Below are 24,726 nucleotides of genomic sequence, written 5' to 3'. Positions count from 1 at the left end.
AATGTAATTAAATGTGTCTATATTTTTTTTTTGCTCTGCTTGTGCTCCTGGCACAAGAAATGTTAAAAAGTTTTTCTCGTTTTCACAATTTTCTTTCGTTTGGTGATTGCCGCCGCTCTACGCGCTTCTCATTAATTTGAAGAAAAAAATTACAGGATGAGCGTACTATTAAATTGCAATTAAATGATTGCACGAAATGGCCAAACACGTTTTTGCCAACTGCTTTTCCATGCTCCTTTTTCTTTTTTGCACATTTTCATTTGATTAACTGCGGTTGGGAAAAATCTGTGACGAGCTGCAGCTGTCAGATATATATATATATACTGCAGCTAATTAGATTAGAATGAGTCTCTCTGAAACTTGTACGCAAAGCAAAACTCATTAAGAGTTTGAAGAAAAATACCGAATACTGATTAAAAGTATGAACACTTGGCAGCTTAGTTAGCGCTGTGCTAACCTTGAACTTGGCTGCAAGGTTGCAAGGTCAATTTCAAATTCCATGACCAAAACGACGAACGAAAAAACCAAAAATCAATTGAAAATTTGCATATGCATGAATTTTCTACAATTTTCCTGCTGCTGCTGCTGTTTGTTTTTGGCCAGGTCAGAGATGAATTGAGTCGATTCGAGTTGAATTTCTGCTTCCACAAGCAACCTCAATATTTATTCGTTTGTGTGTTTGACCATTCATTCAGCAACAACAACAACAACTCGAATCGACTCGCCTCGACTCGATTTTGTTTTCCACGGTTTTTCCGTTGAATTTCGCCTTTTGTTCACTACTCCTGCCTGTCTGCTTGCCTTGGACATTGGCCAACAGCTTGCCAACATTTTTTTATCATTGTCAAATTAAATAAAAAAAAAACTATTTGGCCAACTGTTATTGCTCGTCGTTCGAGCCATTCTAATAAATCCAATCAAAGTTATCAGTGTTAATTTTGTTTGTGCAGCTTGCAGTGAAAAATTAATAAGTTGGCTTCATAAACAGATTTAGATTTAATCAAATGATATGGGCCTAAAAATACACACACGCGCACGCACCAACACAGAAGCCGGCATTAATAACAAAGTCAATATATATCAATGTCGCAAACTCGATTAAATATGCCAAGACACCCACAACACACCCAGAACAGAGACAGATATAGGGACAAGGGCAGAGGGCAGAGGGATCAAGGATGCGGGTAGAATGAGAAATGGCAGCAGATTTTTAGCCGCATTCATGTGAAAATGTGTGCATGGGTTCGGAAAAATACTTTTAGAGCTCTACATAAACTATCAGCAAACGCATTGCGAAGGGATAGAGAGAAGAAAGGGGTGGGGATTGGGGATTGGGGTTTTGGATGGGAGGAAATGGTTTGACATTTTATGGGCAGCAAAACATTCTGTGGGCGCAACTGACAGCAAGCATATAATGTAACTTCCAGTCCGCACCCCGCCCAACTCTTAACTGTTTCATCGACGGGTCGAGTAATTTTGTTGCCAACACGCATTAGATACAGAGAGAGAGAGAGAGAGAGAGAGAGAGAGAGTGAGAGTGGAGGAAGTTGGGGGGCGGATTCGGTTAGGTGAAAAGAGAAATCGAAAATGTAACGCTTGAAAATTGCCTGTCAAATGACAAAAATGGTTTCATTTTTGTGCCCCTAATCGCAATTGGTCATTTTTATGACCGAGTTGGGTACACAAAAAAAAAAGCAAAAGCTAAATGAATAAAAAAAACTTTTTGGGTTGCGTGAGATTAAACATAGAGACCCGATCAGCCCTTGACCCCTCCACCCCTCGATATCACATTTGTGTAATGGAGCTAGGCACAGTGGGAGCCAAAACAAAAATGGCTTACGGCTTACGACCAACTCTCGATTATGGCTTTGTTTTCTCGTTTTTTTCGGGAACTATACGCCAAGTGAACAATTTTTGTGTGTGAATCGAGGTTGAACTTGGAACTAGCTGTTTGTAAATAGTCTCTTGTAAATAGTCTTTTTGAACTTGAGTTGAACTTGAACTTAAACCTGAGCTTAACATTGATTTTCAGGTCAGTGTTAAAGGTACCACTTAAGTGAATACGAGTATCAATTAAACTGAAATATAATCATAGGAACAAAAATTAGTAAAGCCAAGGTAAGAAAAAAAGGTTAAGCAAAGGCTACTTAGTTCATTAACAAAGACTAATCAAAATTCAAGATGATTAATAATTTTTTGGTGAGAATGTTTGAAAATATTCTAAGCATTTGTTTAGAATGAAAACTTTTGTTTAACATTCACTTTTAAGGTTTTAAAGATAAAGATACGAAAACGTTAAGTTAAGACTGTCTAGCTGATTATCAATTAATCAAAATTAATGCCGATTTACTATTCAAATTTTTATAATTTTACCAGAACTAATTTTAGTTGGAAGTAAATCAAAGTATTTATTAGTAAAGAAAACTCTTGGTTAGCGTTTTAACATTTTCACAATGCTTATATTTTTCTATTATATTAATTTTTAATAAGTTCGCTGGATGCAATTTCAGCTGACGTGTTTAGGAATTTGTTTAGATAGAAAATATTTGTTTAACATAGTTTTCACATTTTCACAATTAGCTTTACAGTTTTTATGCTTTTGTTTAGTATGTGTATTTTTAGCTTTTCTAAATTTGTAGCGAGCACATTTCATACATTTTAACAGCAGCAAGCACTTTAAAGATTGTACGCTCATAAGCCTTTTTCATTTGTGTAGTTTTTTTTTTTTGAGCGCTCTTGTTTAAATTGCAGAAATTTCTCACTCCAGTGAGTCGTAAATGTTGCAATTGCAAAATGCTGTTGTAAAGGGCTTAAAATGGGCTTGAGCCATAAATCGCTTCCACGCAATTGCATTGATTGAGGCGGATAACGAGGTCCTTAGCCATTGCAATATAAACATTGCCTGGCCCCGTTTAATGAAGCATAAACCAAGAACAGCCTGCTTCGCTAGCAGTTTTACTTATTGATGTTGTTGTTGTTGTACTTGTTGGTTCTCAGCTCGTTATCCGCCATGTACACCTTGGAGCGGAGCGAAGCGGATGATAGGCCCAATGTCCAATGGACAGCACAAGACATAAAACTGTCAAAAAGTCGCCAATATAAATCGCTAAACTAAATGCCTTTCATAGTTTAATGTCACCTCGGGGGATTTGCGGCACACACACACAACACACATAGGGGATCTATAGTTGGACCTGCTTAGGAGCAGACAACGCGTCTCTATCGCTTGTCGGGTAGAAGAAGAAGAACAACAACAACTGGTTGGGCAAAGGAACAACTGAGAATGGAGAGCTGAGAACTGAGAACTCAGCAATGACTCCAGTTTGGATACCCTTGCAGAGCGGGCCATAGAATTTTTTGGCTTGAAATATATAACGAAATAAAGGACTTCATGCAGAGGAATAATGATAGCGAGTGAAAGTCAGAAATAAAACTAGAGAAAGAGAGAGAGAGCGAATTGAGTTTTTGAGCTGTTGATTGGCAGCTAAATAAAATAGCTCCAGGACGGAAATAAAGGTAAGGCATCCAAATCTTAACGAAAAAATGGCTAAAATGGAATTCAACAACAAAACTGAGAGGAAAATCAACTTAAGAATAATAATAATAAATATATCAAAATCTAAAACAACCAATCGTCATTTAACCAATCTAGTAACTAAACTAATTTCTCATCATTTGATCTGCGCTTTGAAAAGGGTATGTCTGTATTCGCCTTGTTGCAACGAGCTCCACTTTCTTGTTAGCTTTGGCATTGGTGTCCTGGTCCTGGTCCACTTGGTTGTCATTAGGGGCGCATGAATTATGCAGTAGCCCAAGTGAACTAGTTGCAACAACGGACTGTGGACATCGGACATGGGACAAGGGCTCGGGTTTGTTTGTTGTTTTTAATTAACTAATTAAGATTTTTCTATGTCGCTTGCAGCAGCAGCAGCAACGGCAGTAACAGCGGCAGTCGGCGAGGTGAGTGTGGAATGTTGGCATCATTTGTTGTTCCAGGGCAAGTTGCTAAGGACCCAATTAACCTTTTATGGCCATTTGGCACAATAACGAGAAACGAGCAGAACTGAGTAGCAGAACTAGTCGAGAAGTAGTAAAGAAATCGCGAAAGCGAATCGGAAACCGCAAGCGAAGACAATGCGAGATGCCACACTTTGGGGGGGCAAGTTGCAAACTGCAACAGAGGAGACACAGACTAAATTCCTGTTGGCCATACTTGGCGTTTATTAGTTTTTGGCCTACACAATGGTTCTGGTATTTTTTACCTTTTTACAAATTCAAACTACAAATTGACATTGGTGCAAGCCAGAAATTTATGCAGCTGCCGCGTTGCTTTGCGACAAACGTTGTTTACCTCTTTTATTTACACATTTATGAGCTGTTTTTTGTTTAGTACTTACTTCTGTACGGCGGCTGCTTATCAATTATTTATTTATAAAAATGTATTTCCAGAATTCTTATCGAGCTGCAATGCAAAAAAAAAAGATAATATTAGGCGTGAAAAACATAAATTATAAAACAGCTGAAATATGGCTAGAAATTATGAGATAAGTCATTATCATCATAAGCTGATAATAAGTGCTCAATGGCTCTCATTATTTATTAAGTTGGTCACAATTTATGGCCATGATAGGTATGTATATTAAGGCCATATGGACCTGACCATACAATGCATTACTTGGCCAACAAAACCAAACCGCATAATTAACAAAATGAATTACTGTTCGCAATAATTTGCATAATATTTGCACATATTTGTTGTTTCTAATATGCAAATTTTGTAGATGCCAATTTAATTTATTATAATTAACATGCAATTGTTTTTAGCTAAATTTTACAAGGCATAATTATTTATATTGCTTGCGGAAATTTATAAATATTTATTTCAAATGCAATTTTCATTTTTATATATATATATATATATATATTTCGTTGTATTTTTTTGTTCTACTAATAAAGTAATTCTAATTTTGAATAATTTAGTTTTACAAGCATAATTAATTATGACGTGTGCGGAAATTCATAAATATTTATGTCAAATGCAATTTTCAGCTTTTGATTAATTTATTATATCTCATTGAATCATATCTCGTTTTCGGATCAGGTACGTAAAGTGTAAAAGTTTTGAATTTATTTCAGTTTTTATTTTCCTCTTAGAGACACTGACAACTTCTTTTCTAGACTAGATCTAATGAAAAAAGTACCCTTCAAACATGCGTTTAAAAATTCCTACATTTTTACAAATTTATATTTTTCCAGCAGCAGTAAAGCTATTAATATATTTTTATTACATCATATTTAAAAATGCCTCCTTTTTTTTGTGGTTCCTTTTCATTTTTATGCAACACTTGCTTGTTATTATTACACCTTTGTTGCTACCCTAACTGGTTACGTGTTGGGTGCAATAAGAAAAGCAGTAGCTGCAGCAACAACAATAAAAGCAATTGAAACTGTATTACTTGTCTCGAGATAAAAATCGCATGACGATATCAACTTGAAGTGCCCAGTGGGTGTGCCAGAGTGTGTCTATGTGGAATGTCTACGTGTTCATGATGACCAACTTAGCAAAACACATACACACCGCATGCACAACATTTTTTTTCGAGTAACTAATCAGGTTACACTAATTAGCAACGCTTCGAATGCGAATGGGGAGGGCTGGGTTGGTATTGGGGGGAGTTTGGTGTTGATTGGAGGCCAGACTGAAACTGACAGCCAGTTGGCGTATAATATATTTAATAAATGACCCACAAAGTTTTCCTAATCAAAGTAAATTAATTAATTCGATTAGACTGCTGCCGCCTTTTGCGACATAATCTTAATTAATTGTTGTACGCCAAAATTGTTCTTGGCCATAATTTAATTTCATTTCATTACACTTCAATTGACAGCTGCAAAATCAGCAGCAGCAAAAGTAGCAGCAGCAGCATCAGCTACTGTTCCAAAGTGCTCAGATCTGTCTTTAAGAGGCTTAAAAACTTGACAACGAATTTCGCACGCTTTGCGTCGCCCACCAACTGCGACGCCAACAACAACAACAACAACAAAAACAGCAATAATAAATATGAGGCAACAAAAACAACCACAATGTTGGTAGATTTACGCCCTGGCAGTTCATTAAATGTGTGTTTGGGCAGCAATAAGCTAAAGCTGCTTACATCAACGATCAACCGATGAAGGGTTCTGGCTTAGTCATTGCTGTGTGTATTTATATAATGTAAATCATAAGGGGTATATGAACTACACAATGCTCTTTAACATTTATTTATAATTTTGATGATTTTTGTGAAATAGGATGATTTTTGTTTTAATTTCTGCAGTTATAAATTTATATTTCCATTGTTTAAAAAATTGATAAAAATCAGGTTATCAAACAGAATCGCATTTCAAATACGGTCTCGGTTCCGGCACGGCACGGTTAGTTTTTGACCAAGCCATGGCATTGGAAATTTTAAGAATTAGTTCCTATTTTGTTTCGTTATTTGGTTGCATCATGGACTAATAATATCAGTTACCCGTACTAATAATATCAGTTACCCGTACAGGTCTACATCAGAATGTTAAATTTCGGTTGCATACCTGAAATTAAATCAGTTAAGTTGCGCTTGTATCTCGAGTTCCGGTTTGATACCCTGCTTTACCTAGATTCTCATAGAACTTACAATTAGTATTGATGGAAAAGTTTTGTTAAATGATTAATAGCCAATTTATTTTGCAATATTTGATTAGTAGTTATGCATGTGAGAGAAACAATAAAATATCGCCTGTCCTATTTTAATTGTCTTATATTTTCTCTGTGTAGAATAACTGATTTATTAAAATCTTTTCGATATGCAAACTCGCATTTGTTTATTGTTATTTATTTTTCTGTTGTCAAAACACAACTTTATTTATTCAACATAAATCTTTTGTTTTAGAGAGTTCATTTCTTTTGCAAAAATAGTAATATGATTTCGTTTTGAAAGGCTCTCGACAAATTTAAAGTTTATTGCCTGGCTTTTAGAGTGTATTTCAAGATTCACAATACACCCAAAGCAAAAAAAGCACTTTATCATTTGTTTTTTTTTTTTTGTCGTAAGTGGCGTAAATTATTTGCTAATGATCGCAAAATGTTGCTGGCCATAAGCACTATTAAATTATATATAAACAAAATGCCTCTGGGCTCAGTTTATGTTTATGTTTTTTTTCTTATTTTTCTTGAGTTGTTTTGGCTTCAACATTTTTGACTTCTTGGGTACTTTTCTGAGTTTTATGTTTGATTTTTTTCGTCTTTATTTTTTGGCTGAAGCGTTTCATTCTGTTTTATGCCGACTCGCACGCTGTTCTCGGCCATTAAAATAGCTTCGTGCCGGCATAATATGATTAATCAATTTGAATGTACCCCCCGCTATCCTCTCTTCCTGTGTCTCTCTCTCTCTCTCTCTCTCTCTCTCTCGGGCAGTCGCCCTTTCTCGCCGTTCATCATCTGCAACGTCTTGATGAAGCGCAATTAATTGCTGCAAGTGCTGATTGTAAATACAATTTATGGGCATTTGCAACTGCAACTGATTGGCGAAGCCATCCACTGTGGGATTTCATACCCAATTTTAATCCATCAATTTCCCACTCCACTCCACTTCACTCCCAACCAGCGGAGGTTATCATCATCATCAAAATTCGTGGTGAAGGTCATCTGCATATTTATGCGAGTTGTGTTTGTAATATTTATTTCTGTTGCTGCTTTTTCTACACGCAATCGCTGCTTTTGAATATTAATACAAATTTATATAGCCAGTTTTCAAGTGTGACTATCTATCTTTCTCAATCTACTCCTCTCCCCTTATATCTCCCTCTCTCTCTCTCTCTCTCTCTCTCTCTCTCTCTCTCCTTTCCTAGCCGTTGTGACTAGCTATTTAAACATGTCATTTGTTATGCTTATTAATTTTGGTTATTATCATCCATTGGTTATTTGAGCTTATGGATTATTATTTTGTAATAGTGGACTTTCAGTTAAGATGCGCTGACACACAAAAAACATTTAAGCAGCTGAAACCTTTAAAGGAGAATGCACAAAGAGAAATTGAAAAAATAAGAGACTTTTTATGACTGCAACAGACTTGTAAAATTAATAAGTTTTGTAGAGTTTCAACTTGAATTTCCACTCAGAATCGCCTTTTTCAATTTTGAATGCATCTTTGATCTAGATGTCAGGAAAATCAGAACATTTTAGACCAAGCCATGGCATTGGAAAGTTTTGACCCATCACTACTAATTTTGGGAAATGACTTTTAATATGGGAATGAACCCAAAACCACATTTCAAACTTTCTCCGCTTTGGCAATATTATCTCTTCAAATCTGCCGCAGAAAGTTTGTAAGAATTTTTGCAGCAGAATTTTACCATTGTGTACCAAAGATCAAAGTTTTTAAAAAAGCTGTTTAACTTACCTAGCTACAAATACGCTATTTGTATTCATCAAATTAGCCACATTGAGAAAAACAAATGTACTCCAATTGCTTAATGCAAACAAGACGCAATTGTAAACAATTAGAAATTCCTAATAAAAAAAGCATTTCTAAGATTCAAGAGCTGAACAGACGCCAAAAAATACCAGCGTAAAAGTATCGCGATTAATTTATTTAGCACTAAGATAAAACTCAAAGGGAAATGGAGATTTGGAGAGAGAGAGAGAGAGAGAGAGGGAGGGGGGTTCTTTTGAGAGACTCCACTCAGATTGCGTTGCGTGGAATGCTACGCAGCGTGTTGTTGAAAGGAATTTAATTACAAAACAATAAAAGTTGTCAGCACAATTGGCAGCAGAAGACAACAAAAAAAAACCATGCCAGACAATAAGTTTATGTTTGTGCTGGGCGAGCAAACAAATATGCGAATTATTTGCGAGCACTGACACAATGCCAATACAAAATGCCAACTCAGCCAGAAGGGATGCCAATACCAATACCAATCCCAACTTGTGCTTGTCCAGCGGCAAGAGAAGGAGAAGGATGAGGACAAAGGTTTGACCAAAGTCACCGGTGCAGTCGTGTCAGCATCTGGGGAATGCAATTGGGAGTCTCCACCAGTGCTGCTGCTTCTGCTGCTGCTGTTGTTGCATAAATTGCAAATCATGCAATTTGTGTGCACTTCGAATGCAATCAGGCAAACTGTTTGATTTATGATCGCAGTTTTCAGTACGCCGTTTGCACTAATTTTTCAAATCAAAATGCTGACTCTGCACACTTAAAAGCCAGTCGCAACATAAAACATAAAATTAATCACAGCGAGGTGAGGTGAGGAGAGGAGAGGAGAGGACAGACAAGAGTTGAGTTGAGATCGCCACAAAAGTAGTTACAATCAATAACTCAAATCGATTGCACGAGTCCGTGAGTGAGAGTTGTGGCAAGAGCCAAGTCAAGCGTCTTCTTCTCCAATTCCTGCCTCGACCTCTGCTTTACTGCTGGCTTGAGACCAGTAATTATACAGGGAGCGCTCAACTGAAGTTCCTGCCCAGTTTCCTGGCTGCCAGCTGCACCTCCTCCTTTTTGTGATAAACGAGCAGCATCCAGCATCGTCTTTGTTCATTGCGCGGATTTGTTGCTACTTTGACCGGCAACAACTTTATTATTAAATATATGCAACTACACTGGCAAAAATACCACGCAGATCAAGTTCAAGGTCGGACTATTTTGATAAATGAAAAGAGAGTTTGTTCTTATTTAAAACAAACTTAAACTTTGTGAAGTGCATTTGAAGTAAGGATCGTATTTCGTTTTCGGTTCCGCTATGAAAAGTGTAATGCACAAATTTAAAGCAGTGCGTTATTTCTGCGAGTGTGGCTTTTATCACACACGACGAACTGCAGCTAATTACATAAGCAGATACGTGGCATCAGTTTGTAATTTTATTTGTTACACAGCTCGAAAATTAGCGTGAATTCGCTAATGAGCTGCGATTGTAAAACTTGCAACAAAAGCAGCAACAACATTGTTAACAGGCATCTGCTGTTGCAGTCAGAGCCAACTTGCAAAAGCAGCTGTCAACTTGGCCACTTACAAAGTCAACGGTAAGTATATGCAACTATGTAAGTATTCATACGAGTGTGAGTTCTGAGTGTGTGTGAGTTGAGAGTTTGAGTTTGCTACCCACTCGTTTCAAAGTCAGCTTTAAACTTGTATCTCAAGAATGTGAAGCATAAGTGTGTGTTCGCATTCATGTTCGTGTGCTGGTGTGTGTTTTGTAGACATTAGATATACATTTCTAAAAAGGCAGATACAAGAAAGCATTTTCAGACGACACTGCTGAACCGAGTTCAGTTTTGCAAACAGAGAAGAGAACAGAGAGAGAGAGGGAGAAAGAGCGAAAGAGATAGAGAGATGTTTATGCAAATAACTTAAACATTAGTGAAAGCTATATAAGCCTTTGAAGTTCAATGTTAACGCTTGTGCTTAAATGCAGACAGTTTGCAAACTATGTGCAAAAGCTTATAGCTCGAGATTTTGAGAATATAATTTATATACGGTGTGTCAGAAGCGGAACCGCAACTTAACCGATAGAAATTTAGCACCAGAAACGAAATTCTAAATATTTTTTAGGAAGCAGTTATAGGAATCAATTTTAGACATTAACTTAGAGGCACAAAAAGTCCTGATTGGTTTGGAAATCGGTTGAGTTTTGACCAATTTTCGGCATTAAAAAATTCCAACTATTTTTGAGATGGAGTTTTAACCAAAATATGAATCAGTTTATATTTAAATGCTCAAAAGATCGATTCCGAATGCACAGTGGAGCTCCTCTATACTAACCTCTATCTAAATCAAATGGGTGTCAAACAAAATTGTCAAGATAAAAGCCAAGTATTGATAACGATTCATTTATAATATATAAATAAATAGTTACCTAATTGCACAAGTCTTCACAGTTCTCGAAGCTAGCAAAAGGATTGAAGCTGTCAAGATTTCAACATATCAAATGATTAAATAGTTTATAAATAGAATATATTTAAGTATTTATTTATTTGTACGCTGGTTTGTCAGAGGTGACTTTATTTAGTTTATTGACGAGTTCGTTTCTTTAACAGAGAAAACCAACATATAAATAAAGATAAAACATGAACTGTCATCATAAATGGATGCAAATATTTATATAAATATTCATGTTCAAGACTCGTACATGAATAATTAACAAATGGCTGCCCAGCAATGAATGCATTCAATAACAGACAGTAAGAATGAATGAGTGATGAGTTATAGACGACGAGATGCTCTTTATTTATGTTTTTTACAAGAAATATTTTAAGGATAGCTAAAATAACATATTTGAAAAACATATTATGCCCAACCTTGCACATTCTAATGGGTGTTCAAAATATGTGAACAAGTATATTTAAATATATTTTAAAATGAACAGAGTTATGCAATCTGACTGACATTTTAGTTTTGCTTCATTTTTTTGTTAACAAATATTTGTGACCGATATTGTTGTTGCTTTTTTTATTTAGCTGATGTGTATGTCGAATATTTTGTAATCGTTTTGTATTTGCTTTGTTGTTTTTGTCTCTTATCGTTTTTCATTTGTTGCGGCGATTTATTGACATATTCCAACAATCAGTAACTAAACTAAATAATATTATAAATGCATATGCGGGCGCATTTGTATTTGTATTTGTATTTGTTAGCTTCCGTTGCTGATAGAGATAGATATCAAAGTACTTCTATTCAAAAATACAAATAAACATATACATATATAGTGAACCGAGCAATTGTGATTACAGTGCGTAACAGAAAACTATGCACATACATTTTAGCAATTATTGTTGGTTATCGTGCATATGACCAGCATTTATACATATACTGTGTGTATATATACTCCATATGAGGTTTATTTCCATCACATATTATGCAATTAAAATCACGCTCATATAATCAAAAGTTCCCCCAAAAAAATAGAGCCGCCTTCGGGCAGTTAGTGAAAGTGTCTGTCAAATTCAAAAAAATTATGCTCCAACTAATATTCAAGAAGATGGGCAAGAAAGGAGACAGAGCGGGAAGAGAAAAGAAGCGCAAGAAGACATAATGATGATTATGGCAAAACATTTGTAAAAATCACACGGGCCACGTTTCATTCATTCGTTCATTCATTCATTGATGAAGACATTGGCATTGCATAAGCGAAACAGCCAAATAGCCAAACAGACGAGCAACAACTTTGAAAAGCAGCTAAAACTTTTCGCTAATCTTTTTTGACCCGCTCAAAACAGCTGCTCGTCTCATGCTGTGTAATATGTGACGCTCGTTGCGAGGGTGGGGTGCAAGTTGAAGGGGTAAATACCATGAACATTAACATTAAGTTAAGGGTTATTATAACCAAGAAAATACATACAGAATTGTGGCCCTTTTTCTAGAGAGAGAGAGAGAGAGAGTGAAAAGTTTGCGACAAAATTGCGAACACGAAATTAAGCAGTCCTGAACTAAACTTAAATGAAAACGAGCAAAGAAAGTTATGCAAACTTAATTACAGCTTTTAAATTGCGGAAATATCTAAAAGGGTTTTTAATGTCATCATTAAGAAAGGGTATCATTGAGAATATATGCAAGTAGAAGTGGATACTAAAATATACATATCCTCTGCTTGATGAATGAAGCATTTGCATTGAGTTCCAAACAGGCGAAATGGCACTTAACCGATTTTAACTTACTTTTATTTAATTTTACATATATATTTTACTCAGCAACTTTTCAAGCAGTAAAACAGCAAAAAATCAATAAACTTGCTATATCTCTATTATGCAATTCTCTGAATAAGCAAATTTAAGAACTACTTGCATAACACAAACTTTGCTAATAACAGGAATTTGAATGGGAAACAATATTTTTCGTCTTCCGACTCTTTATACTGCTAAAACTGAAGCACTTTCTTTTCATTTCTGCTTATGCTTTTTGTATAGCTTTTTCCTTTACAAATTTTAAACATTTCCAGCAGCAATTTGGCTAAAAAGTTTTGCAGTTTTTCCCACTTTGCTGTAGTCTGCTTTTATTCGTACGCTTTGTTTATAAACAAATGGTCAAATATAATAAGAATGCACAGTGAGTAACAGCAACAGCTTGAAAAACAAAGCAGGTGTCACCAACAGAGACAGAGAGAGTGAACTAGAGAGAGACAGAGAGAGAGAGGGAGAGAGAGAGAGAGAGCGAGAGAGACAGGGAGAGAGTTAGGACTATGGGCTTGAGTAAATAGATAGCTGTAAAAATCTCACAAAAGGCAATCAGACGGTTGTTAACCTGTAACGCAAACGAAGACGAAAAGGCAACACTTTTGACGCGCTTCACAACGTTTCTTGGTCAAAACCTTTTAGGCCGTGCCCAGACACAGCTCTTCTTCTTACTGTTGTTGTTATTGCTGTCATTACAGTCGCTCTTTCTTTCTTTCTACTATTTGGTTAATTTTTAACGTGCCCAGAATTTTTGAGCCGCCCATTTTCGTTACTTTTCCCGCGAGCACGTTGCGTTCTGATTTGCTTAGCTCGCTTTCATTTTTTTAGCATTGTTTGTATACCCTGTAAACATGTGAAATGGCCATAAGAAAGTTGTGCGAAAAGTATGTAACACACAGAAGGCATATATATTCTTGATAAGCATTAGCAGTTAGATCGATTTAGACTCTATATGAGGAAGCCCATTCGAGAGACTATCAGAGCTGGCTTTACTTTAAATTTGGTATAAAAGACCTCGTTTGCCAAGTTCAAGTTTATTAACGATAGCAACAAACGACACAGTTTGATATATAAAAAATGCCCACGCCTCAATAATTAATCAATTGTTAATATATCATTCGGCTCAAATAGGAAGCACAAATTTTGTTAACCAAAACGTATTTTCTTAAATTATTTTATATTTTCACATATGCACAAACTAATAACAGCTAATTTGATGGTATCTTCAAGTTGAGCTCTCTCAACTAGGTTTCACTCGATTTTTTTTGTAAAGTTTTTTCGTTTTTTAAGCATTTTGTGATGTTACAGTGTTACAGTTACGGGGTGTTAATTTACAAGCGACCCACATAACTAGCCGAGTAGTCTTCGCATTTTAAAGGCCTGAGCTGAGCTGAGCTGAGCTGAGCCAAGCTGAGCTGAGCTAAGAGATTCCCCATCAACTCATTGGGATGCCTAATTACGGCTCAATCAGCGAAAACAGAGACAGAGAGACAAGCAGCTTGCAGCATGCCACTTGCATCTTCCACAGCTGCAGGGCTTTTGGATTGCCTCAGCTGGCTGTTACCTAACTACAAGTTAATGACTTACTGAAAGTAAAGACCTAAACAACAACCACAACAACAGCGGAACCAAAAGCATCGCAATCTTTTGTGGCATGCCTTAAATATTTGGCGGCACCTGAATGCATTTTACAAATTTTTATGTGACTGCTGCCGCTGCTGCTGCGAAGGCGACTGTTGCAGCAACTTGTGATAAATTGCAGGCATCTACACAGCAATAACAACTTCAACCACAACAACATCAACAACAACTGTCAAACACAGCCAATGCACAGCAAAAAAAAAAAATAGAGTTGATTTTGGAATGTTCAGTGTTGTTTACTAAAATTAACTTATAAATTTCATTTAATACGTAAAAAAAAATGCTTCCTTGCTTTATCGAGCTTATTTTAATAATGTATTTGATAATTGTTAAATGTGAATAAAAATTGTGCTTTTCATAATTTGTAGTAATGGTTCAGTCGAGAGAGCTAGACTAGGAGAAAACTTGATATAAAATACGATTTTCTTGATTAAATTTGTACTGATTATCTATGTTGTGTCCACATTTAGAATGATACATCTTTTAAATAGTTTTGGGTGGAATGTTATTGGTAATAAAAAAAACTATGAAAATGGCTGATCGAGATTCTAAACTTTATTGAGTTGGAGCTGTTTCCTTCTGCCTGACACACACATCAATATTTCATTATACGCTTCTTACCACTTTTCAATGGATAAACAAATATTAAAAGAAAAATATTTCATAAGAAATTTCATTCGAGCCTCAAGTGTTAAGCACACAAAAGAACAATTTCAACACAACTGAAACATTTTTTTAGTTTTGCTTTATTGAAAGGCAAACTTAATCAAAAAGTGCAAATCTTTCCCACATTTGTTTTTGAATTAAAGTTTTATTTTATTTACTAATATAGAAAACCAAACCTCATCAAATTTCAATCAAATATATATTTTACGGTGTGTGGCAAACAAAATAAATCTTTTGATCTCTTTGTAGCTGGGCTGACATTTTTTTTCAGTTAGCTGACTCATCCAAGGCCTGCACCCAGGACTGGGACAGGGAGTGGGTTCGAGAGACAAGGCTCATTTCGAAGGTGGGTATTTAACCATTAACATTTGTAAATGAAAAATGCCAAAGCCAAAAAGGTGAGCCAGCAAAGAAGAGGAGGCAACAACAACGTCAACATCAACTGGAACTGACGATGATGACTTTGCATTGAATGCATTTGATGCGTTTCCATTCAATATGCCACACACACACACACACACACATATGCACACTCACACATACAACAAAAGCGACACACACACACACAATGTGTGTGTTAATGATGATGCAACATTTGCCACAATTGTTGTTTGAAAAAAAGGTGCCTTTGGCAAAGTTTAACGCCCGAAGGCCGCAAACAATGCGCGTTTTTTTGCCGTTTCTCGATTCGTTGTTCGCCGTTGGAAGTTTTTCGACTTCTTTTTTCAAAGAGGGTATAATGAATGTGTCATGAAAGTTGCCTGCTGTTTGGCATTTTACATTGTTTACATTGGTTTTAGCAACAAGGCGTGAATTTCATTTGAAATGTAACGTGAATGTATCTCAAAGAGGACACTACATTTAAGATTAGCGTTTGTATCTCATAGATACTTAGAATTACATGCTATACGTTCTGTGTTACAATACAAAATGTATCTCAAAGATGATTCACAGAGATGTATGAACTACCTTGAAAGCATAGGTCTAAGAATGTATCTCATAGATACTTCGGTTCTACAAGCTTTGCGTTCTATGTGATATTTTTAAGTTATTATCTCATACATTAGAAAATGTATCACAGAGATATCTCATATAAGTTTGAGCTACATTTTAAGCTAAAACTAGAGATCATATCTCATAAATAATTTGCTTCTACGAAATTTAACTTAACTTAAGCCAAAGATATAATTAAATGTATCTCATAGATTCATTCTAGCTCACACTGTGATTTAAGTTTTATTCTCCTAGTATCTTTGTTGCTTTCCCTAAATTTAAAGCAAAGTATATATCAAAAATGTCTCACAAATACTACAAATGAAAATAAATATAAAAATATGCGAATGTATAACAAAGATACTTTGCGCTTTATGCTGTATACTTAACACCATTAATTGTGATAAATTAGTTGGCCATTTAAGGCAAGCATTTCGTTCAGTTGACGTTTATTAATTTATTTCGCTCTGTTTTAGGTTGGGGTGCTCATGTTCAGACTCAAAGTAATTCTCCACTTTCATATGCAAAGTGTAATAAATTTTGCTCAGCAAACTTTTGTTCTTTCATTAGTTAAATGACTTTTGTAAGCGCCTCCAAAGACTTTATGACAACCTTCAGTTGTCTCTGGAGAGAGAGAGAGTGTATAGCATCTTCTTTGTGTTTGTGTTTGCTCAAAAAGAAGCTGCATCTAAATGTCACTATTTATATATACACATATAAATATATATATGCCATACTCGCATTGGCATTTGCCTAAGCTCTGTTCAAGTTGACGCTGCTTTGGTTGCGGTTTAATAACCACATTCATTGCTAAAGCCAACAAAATGCCCAACTGCAAAAACAACAAGAGACAAGCATAAGCATAGATATAGCCATAGTTATAGCCATAGTTATAGCCATGTTAAGAGTCACAGCGAGTCATAAAGTCAGAGTCATAGAGTGCTATGCATGGCTATTATAAATATTTAATACGACTAAAAAAAATGAGAAAAAGCACAGCACACAACTAGTCAAGCGGGCAAAACACACACACACACACACACACACACATACAGTGAGCACCAAAAAGCATTGCAACAGGTTTGCACACAGTGCCTTATTAAATCTTCTGCTTTGTTGTTGTTGCTGTTGTGGTTGTCTGACAACGTTGATTTGTGACTGAAGGTTAGTTCACGTCATAGATGTTTATTTTTATTTTTCTGTAGCACTCATAAATTATTATTTTGTAGTTACAACAAAAAAAAAACTAGTTGCAATTAATGAGAAAAGAAAAAAAGCAATTGAAAAGAAATAGACAATTAAGCAAACTATGCAATTTATGCACAAGTGGTACTTCAACTATTTCAAGCAAAACTAACTAACTCTAACTAACAAGTTGAGGTTATCGCAACAATCAACAGAAACCAACAACAATGGAGAACAAACAATGAAACTTTAGCCTTAGAATTTGTGCTGCTTCTTCTTCTTCTCGCTCTCTTCTTGTGCTTCTGCTTCTGTGTCTCTCTGATAGCAAGATCACCTAATTTCGCATACACAATGCAAGCAACGCCGCACACACATCTAAACTTCAACTGAAGTTCCTCTCTCGTATTTCATGACTTGTGAAGATGCTTCGTCTTATTGCTGGTTGCCGCCCCATTGTGTTATTCAATGCTTAAGCTTATCCAGCAAAAAAAGAATAAATAAACAAGTACAAGCAAAATATATAAAACAAGGAAGTCGCTCAGCTTGTGTGTGTGTGTGTGTGTGTGAGTATGTATATATGTGTGTGTGCTTTTGTTAGATATCGCACCAACAATTTGTATTTGTCGAGTTGTCGAATGGTTATGTGTAAAAGAGCGTTTGATAAAATTGTGCTTAAATTATTTAACAAGAACAGAGAATCATTTTCGACCTAATACGGGATATTTATTCCTGATCAGCCTCAACAATCAAATTGATTCAGCTATTTCAATCTGTCTGCATTTATAAGCAAACCCATCTCAGAGACTATAAAACTTTGGCACATAAGTTCTCGCTTGCCAAACATAGTTGTAGTTTATTTCATCTTATCGATATAAATCGATTACCGATATCAATAAGAAATATTATTCTTAAGATCTATCTTATATACAGTAAAAATTGAATACATACATAAGGAACAGAGATTTTTATAATCAATTTAGTTTCATATTAAACAAACTACTATCAATATTTAACAGCTCTTTGCAGGGTATCTCCCAGCCGAGCTCTTTCAACTTGCTGTTGCCTCAATTTTCATGAGTCCCCGCCGCATAAGCAATACTAAAAAAAAAACAAAATATTCGATGCGATAAGCGTTTTTTATGCACACCCCGCTGCTGCTGTCCAGCCAAGCCAAACAGCTCTCCAAGCGAAGCACTCAAAACTGACCCAAAGCACAACACGAAAGAAGGGGAAACACCGACGCTTCCTCTTCCACTTCCACCACCACCCCCTCTCTGCCCAGCCCCCCTCCTCCTACAACTGCTGTGTCTTATCACCCGCTGGCAATCGCAACAAGTGGAAATGCGAGAAACAACTCAACTCTCAACATTAAAGTCCACGCAATGTTTGAGCTGTTTTAATCTCACACTAGGAACACAACACGTGGATTCTTTTACTGGACGTGAGTTGAATATCAAATATTTAAAGACTCATTCCGAGATAAGATTTGGTGCTATGCAATTAGACACATTAGAGACGCAGCGTTGAGGTGCCAGTTTATGGGGTGAATGTGGCATTTGATGGATGTTAGTTAATTTTCAAGTGGGGAGTTTTAAGAGTACGTAGAGTAGAAATAGTCAGCATATATATTTTGGTATATAAAGATCTGCAAGTGATGAAGAAAGTGGAAAATAAACGAGGTTCGCTATATTTAGCTAAGTGATGGGTAATATAATGCCAGAGTTAATAAGAAGCAACCAAAATGGATACTTTGGGCATGCTAAAGATGGAAATACACTTTTATACTCAAATTAACTAAATCGAAAACAAGTTAAATATGAAAAGCCAAAATATACTTGCGTATATTAAAAATTTTCATAATAATTTTAAGAAACCCAACGATAGTCTCATTGAATGCGACGTGTTCTACTTTCGCGAAGTTTAAGGGTGTATTAAAATGCATATTAACAGAGTTTGGTCCTGTTAACTAACTGATCGTTCCTCTGGCAGTCTTATCCGACTGGCTACGATATATTAACTTCCGCAGCTTAAAGACAGAGTTGACATGCTTAGATAAAAACATAGATAGCTCGAAAATGAGTTCAACGATTTGTAAAGCAATGCTGATAAAAAATAATAATATTTTGTCTGGTTAGAGATATCTCCTTCAATACATTACACGCAATTACAATATCCTTTGCAAGACTAAAAATAAACGCAGAATTTTTGTTTGGCATTAATCAAATTTTGAGGTCTAATTAAATACAAAATGTCAAGGCACAAAAATAGTTTTGCACTTTTGTCAACTGGTCAACTCTAAAGTATGGCATATAGACATGCATATCTAGGCATATATGTAGGCATTTATATATATACATATTCGTATATAGTCGATATCCCTTTTGGCCGCGTTTGGTCAACATTCTTGTGTGCTTGAAGCTTGGAGAGCTGCTTTTGGCTGCTTGACATGTGCCAGGCGCTCCAATTTATGGCCAACAAACGATACCAAGTACCATAAATTGTGGCTAGCTATTGATTTGTGGTTGCTGTTTGTTGGTGTTGCTGCTGTTTGTTGTTGTTTGTTGTTTGTTGTTGTTGCCTGCTGCGTGTGCCGTTGACTGTTGACTGTTGACAGTTGACAGTTGAGTTACAAGGTCATCATGCGGCTGCTGCTTTTGTGCTTGTGCTGCTGTTGGTCAGCCAGCAATTGGGCGTGTGCAACGAGTTTGTGCGTCATCAGTTATGAATGTATCTCAATCTTAGTCTTTATCTCTATTTGTATCTGTTTTTGTAGCTTTCATAACTGCGTGCGTAATTACAGTTAACGTTAAGCTCGCTCAAAGCTCGAATTCATTTCCGCTAAAAAATCCACAGAATTCATTCGTGGCTTTTTACATCTTCAACTTTTGATTAATGGCTAGCTAAATCTAAGCAAACATTTATATAAATCTACACTCAGCGAAAAAACGTGTGTTGGGTTGTTTATAACTTAAAGAACTAGTGTAATTTAGATTAGTTCTGTTTAAAGATTATAAAAGCAGATTTGAATAGTTGAGATAAGCACTAAATATCTTACTACAAGTAAACAAATTGATTTCAGCAAGCAACCGCTGGAAAATGAGAACAGTTGTACTTAATTATATTAAGGAAGTTTGATTAACTTTAAATGAGAAATTTGTACTTTGTCTTTGCGGTTTACACTGCTCAAAAAAGCACGCGAACTAACTAAATAGTAAGAATTTGATCAAGCACAAAATTCTGGTACGATGTTTTGATCATTTGCTACAAGTAATAAGTTCTGGATGAAAAATTACAACATTTTAAAGTGGAAAATGAAGTGAAAATCTTATTTTGCCTATACCAAAGCAGTCTAACATTAAGCAAATTGTAACTCTCATCAAAACTGTTTGTTTCCGTACATTTTTTGCCAAGTGTATGTCTATAAATCGACTGTTTGACAGGTAGCAAAAGGGCAGAGAGCAGAAAGAGAAGTCGTCGATGATGATGGTCCCTCCTTGGCCACAACAATTGAGCTGTCTTCTTGAGCCACCGAGATACTTATCGCATCTTTTGTTTAATACATTTTTTTTGGCATTGTTTTGGGCCTATGAACACACATCCAACTACGTCTCGGTCTCGTCTGAATGTCTGTCTGTGTTTGTGTATTGTTGTTGTTGTTGATTTTGTTGTTGGATTTCCATATTTGTTTTGAGCCCACACAGTGATTAGGCGTAGCTCAAGTCTCGTAGTCTCGTGCTGATGCTTGATGGGTTCAATTAGTAAATGAAATTGTCCAAATATTTGAGCTACTTACTTTGAGACACTTTTGTGTGTGTCTATCTCTGTTTGTGTTTTAGTGTGTGTGTGTGTGTATGTGTGTGTGTGTGTGTTAGTGACACAGACGGTAAAAGACCAACGCTTAATAACAGATCTGATAAGGTGCAGCTGGTTCTCATATCCGAAAACTGGATGTGGGTCGTTCGACTGGAGTCGATTCGAGTCGAGTTGAGTCGAGTTGAGTCGAGTTGAGTTGAGTTCAGTTTATGGACATAGGCCATAAGCCAAATGCGTTGCGCTTTCACCACAAAACTGCAATCTCAACAAGCAGATGAAGAAGATGACGAAGAAGAAGAAGAAGAGCTACTCACACACAAACAAACCATACTTCGACAGCAGCAGATAGGAAAGACGTAGAGCTACTTAATCAAAGTAGCCGCAGCGAATCCGGCGTAGAGCCAAAGTGAAAACTGCACTGCTCAAAGGCAGCCTGACAATTACAGTGCACACTCAATATGAGCGAAAGCAGGAGTAATTAGAAATGTTAGCTAATTATTTTGTATTTGTATTTCGTAGAATTCGATTCTTAAAATTGATAGTATTTTTTTAATTTATTTTCTACTTTTATTCATAGAAAATATAACACTATAAATAAATAAATACCTTCGATTATTTAAAGATTTTGATATATTCAGCAAGCAACCATAAGCCGATTTAATATAAATAGCCTTTTAACTGTAATCGAACTATTTCATATTTCTATTTCCATTTTTAAATGTTTTCTATTTCTAGTCATATAAAATAAACCAATAAAAATCAATAGATTTCAATTAGAATCGACTGTGAATATTATTCTAACATTTTTCATCATTTGATTTCAGTTTGCAGAGTTTCAACATTTTTCACCCCACATCATTTGATTTCATTGAATTTACTGAATCAATAAATTGAATTATAGTTTGCTGTCCAAGTGAAACGTACTTTATTGCGAGCAATGACTGTATTATGCACTTGATGTGTTCCTTTGTTGCTGATGATGTCTCTTGGCCGACTTTTAAAGTGTTTTTTTTTTCGCTTTGTAATGCCAAAGAAACGTAAAAAGTTTCAATTTCAGTTGCAGTTGCAGTTGAAGCTGAAATCGAAGCTTGAAGATGACTGCCGCATTCCAAAAAAAAGGTCCATTAAAAAAATGGTGCAGACTCCAAAAAAAAAACCCTAAAAAAAATTTTTAAGAGAGTCAAAGACTATATGCCGATGGTCTCTTATAATTCGTTGTTGTTGTAGTTGCTGTTGCTGTTGGTTGTTGTTCTTGTGGTTTGTTGCAGGAACCAGTTTGGTTTGAATTTTATGTGTATTTGGTTGAAAATTTACGAGTTTGGCGAATAAAGCAGCAAAGAATTCAATGAACTCGTCTTCACTCGCCTTCTAAGCCAACGTTGAGCCCAAAACGAACTTGGCTCTTGTAAACACACACACACACGCACACAACAAACAGACAGCAAATACACATACATACATATATACACATGTTACTTAAACGTTTACACAGCTATGCACATGTTTATATATATTATAGACACATACATATATACACTCGGAAAAATAGAACATTTTTGGAGAAATCCTTGAAAAGCGATATCAAAATTCATATTCAATTTTTAATAACATTTGCAAAATAAAATCAAAACCTCATCTAAAGCTAAGCAACGTTTGCATACAAAGCAAAGTAAAGATAGTTTTCATTGTGAAAAGCACTTCCGCTCGTAAGTAGTAAGCTATTTAGCTTATCATTTGCTCAAGCTCTCAAAGCAAAACTTAACTGAATTGAAAAAATTAAGTTCCTAATCTTGTTGTTATTATATTAATATACTGTTAAAGTATTTAAGCTGATAACATCCTGAAACTAAACTAAATGTGGTAAGAAATTTAAGTTCTTAAATGAGAAACCAAATCGTTTAATTACTTATTTAAAATATGGATAAGGTATATCAAATTTTTGCTGTTTTCGAGTCAAATCAAAACTAATCAATTACAAATATGTTTAGCTTCCATTTAACCTACTTTAACTCTAAAATTTCCAGTTAAAACTAATTTAAGCATAAACTGCACTTTTCTTCGAGTGTACAATCTACCAAATTATATATATAAATTTATACATATATACAAACATTTAATGGAGGCCTATTTTGTGCCCGCAGGCAGCTAGTTATGCAAATGCAAATGCCTCTTGTCTGTCTGTCTGTCTGTCTGTCTATCTGTCTATCTGTGTGTCTCTCCACCAGCAGCATTCACATCTTCCTCTTCTTCTGCTGCCGCTTCTTGCTATTCTTGGCTGCCCACCCGCTGCAACAAGAGGGCACCAGAAATTGCTTTCGAATTGGTTAACCAACGAATTCTTGCAACAACAACCAACAACAACACCAACAACAATTGACATTAACAACAAGTAAGCGCAGCATGTTGCCAATTCTTGTTGTAATGCTGTTTGTTTGTTTGTTTGTTGCTCACTTGTAGCTTGTGGCAGGTTGTAGCAACATTTGTCTTGTCATTGCATTTGTAGATCCTTCTGCTACCTACACACACATACACACACACACACACACACACACACACACACACACACACACAGTCACACACACACATATACACACACGCCCCCTTCCTCTTCCGCTTCCCCTTATCTGGGCAATTAGCTGCAGCCGCTTTCGGGATTTCCACTTGCTTCATTTGGTCAGTGTTTTGTCTTTCGTCTTTGTTTACTAACTCAAACATTATTCACTTCTCTGCTCTTCTCGCTTCTCTTACCAGCTCTACTCGCGTGCCTTCTCTACTCTTCTCGCTTTTTCATATCTGCTCTTCTCACTTTCTTCTCTTCTCTTCTCTTATCTTCACAGTTATCTTATATGCACTTTTAGCTTCTCTTCCCTGCTCTACTCGCTGCCCTTCTCATCCCTCGTTTCTCTTCCTTGCTCATCTGGCAGCTCTTCCCTGCTCTTCCCTGCTCTTCTCGCTGCCCTTCTCACTTCTCTCACACATTTTCTCATCGTCCGCATCTAAGTTGGACTCAATTTAATTTGGTGCTCAACTTATAATTAAAACGCACACACACAAAAAACAAAAGACACTGAGCGGCAATTTATGGCCAAAAGAGTTGGCCATTTAAGTATTAATTGCCATCATTTGCTGTCGTAGAAATGATAAGATGGCAACTCAAAGAAATAGGAGAAAAAAACCGGAAAATAATATAAACCACAATTAGGCACACGATGAGCTTCTTCATTTCTTCTCTCTCGACATATTTTAAGTGTTGGGCGGGAAAGTTGACTAATTGGCTTCGAAACAAGTCTTTTTAATTCAAGTTGAACCTTAAATTCAATTGTAACGTTTTATAAAATATATTATAGAAAGTATCATTAGTTAAAATTAAATACAAATCTATTAGGTTCGTTAAAAGACACTCTCAAGACCGACTATTGAACGGATATGGAAAAATAGAGTTTAACAGAAATGTTTGTTTAACAACTATTTAGCTATTTAGTTCACACCCGTTTGTAGAGCAGTGTTAAGCTGAGTAGACAACTAAGAAAAAAAATCCAGATAGAAAGAAAGACTTTTATAGACATGCCAAAGTTAAGAAAACATTTTTCAAAGTGGTCAGCATCTTAATTTGATAACAGACTTAGCTGGCTAAACGACTTTACTATTGCTGCTGTTCAGGAATATAAATATATACTTTCTCTTCTCTCCCTTAAGCAATTACAAACTGCACCACACAATCACAAAAAAATAAACCTTTCTCC

The 24,726-nt window shown here is 35.8% G+C and overlaps 1 protein-coding gene across 2 annotated transcripts in view; it reads right to left on the bottom strand.

Annotated features, from left to right (window-relative positions):
• Positions 1-24,726, bottom strand: part of LOC6569052 (putative polypeptide N-acetylgalactosaminyltransferase 9) — a 77,455-nt gene that overhangs the window by 48,809 nt on the left and 3,920 nt on the right. For both annotated transcript variants that reach the window (XM_032741169.2, XM_032741170.2), the window contains one exon: positions 4,398-4,462. The gene's annotated coding sequence lies outside the window, so the exon portion shown is untranslated. Of the gene's footprint in view, positions 1-4,397; positions 4,463-24,726 lie in introns of those variants that run through there.

Source organism: Drosophila grimshawi, unplaced genomic scaffold, assembly GCF_018153295.1.
Source record: "Drosophila grimshawi isolate 15287-2541.00 unplaced genomic scaffold, ASM1815329v1 contig_1367, whole genome shotgun sequence".
Lineage (NCBI taxonomy): Eukaryota > Metazoa > Arthropoda > Insecta > Diptera > Drosophilidae > Drosophila > Drosophila grimshawi.
Note: the sequence above shows the minus strand (reverse complement) of the source record. Positions and strands in the feature narration are given on the sequence as shown.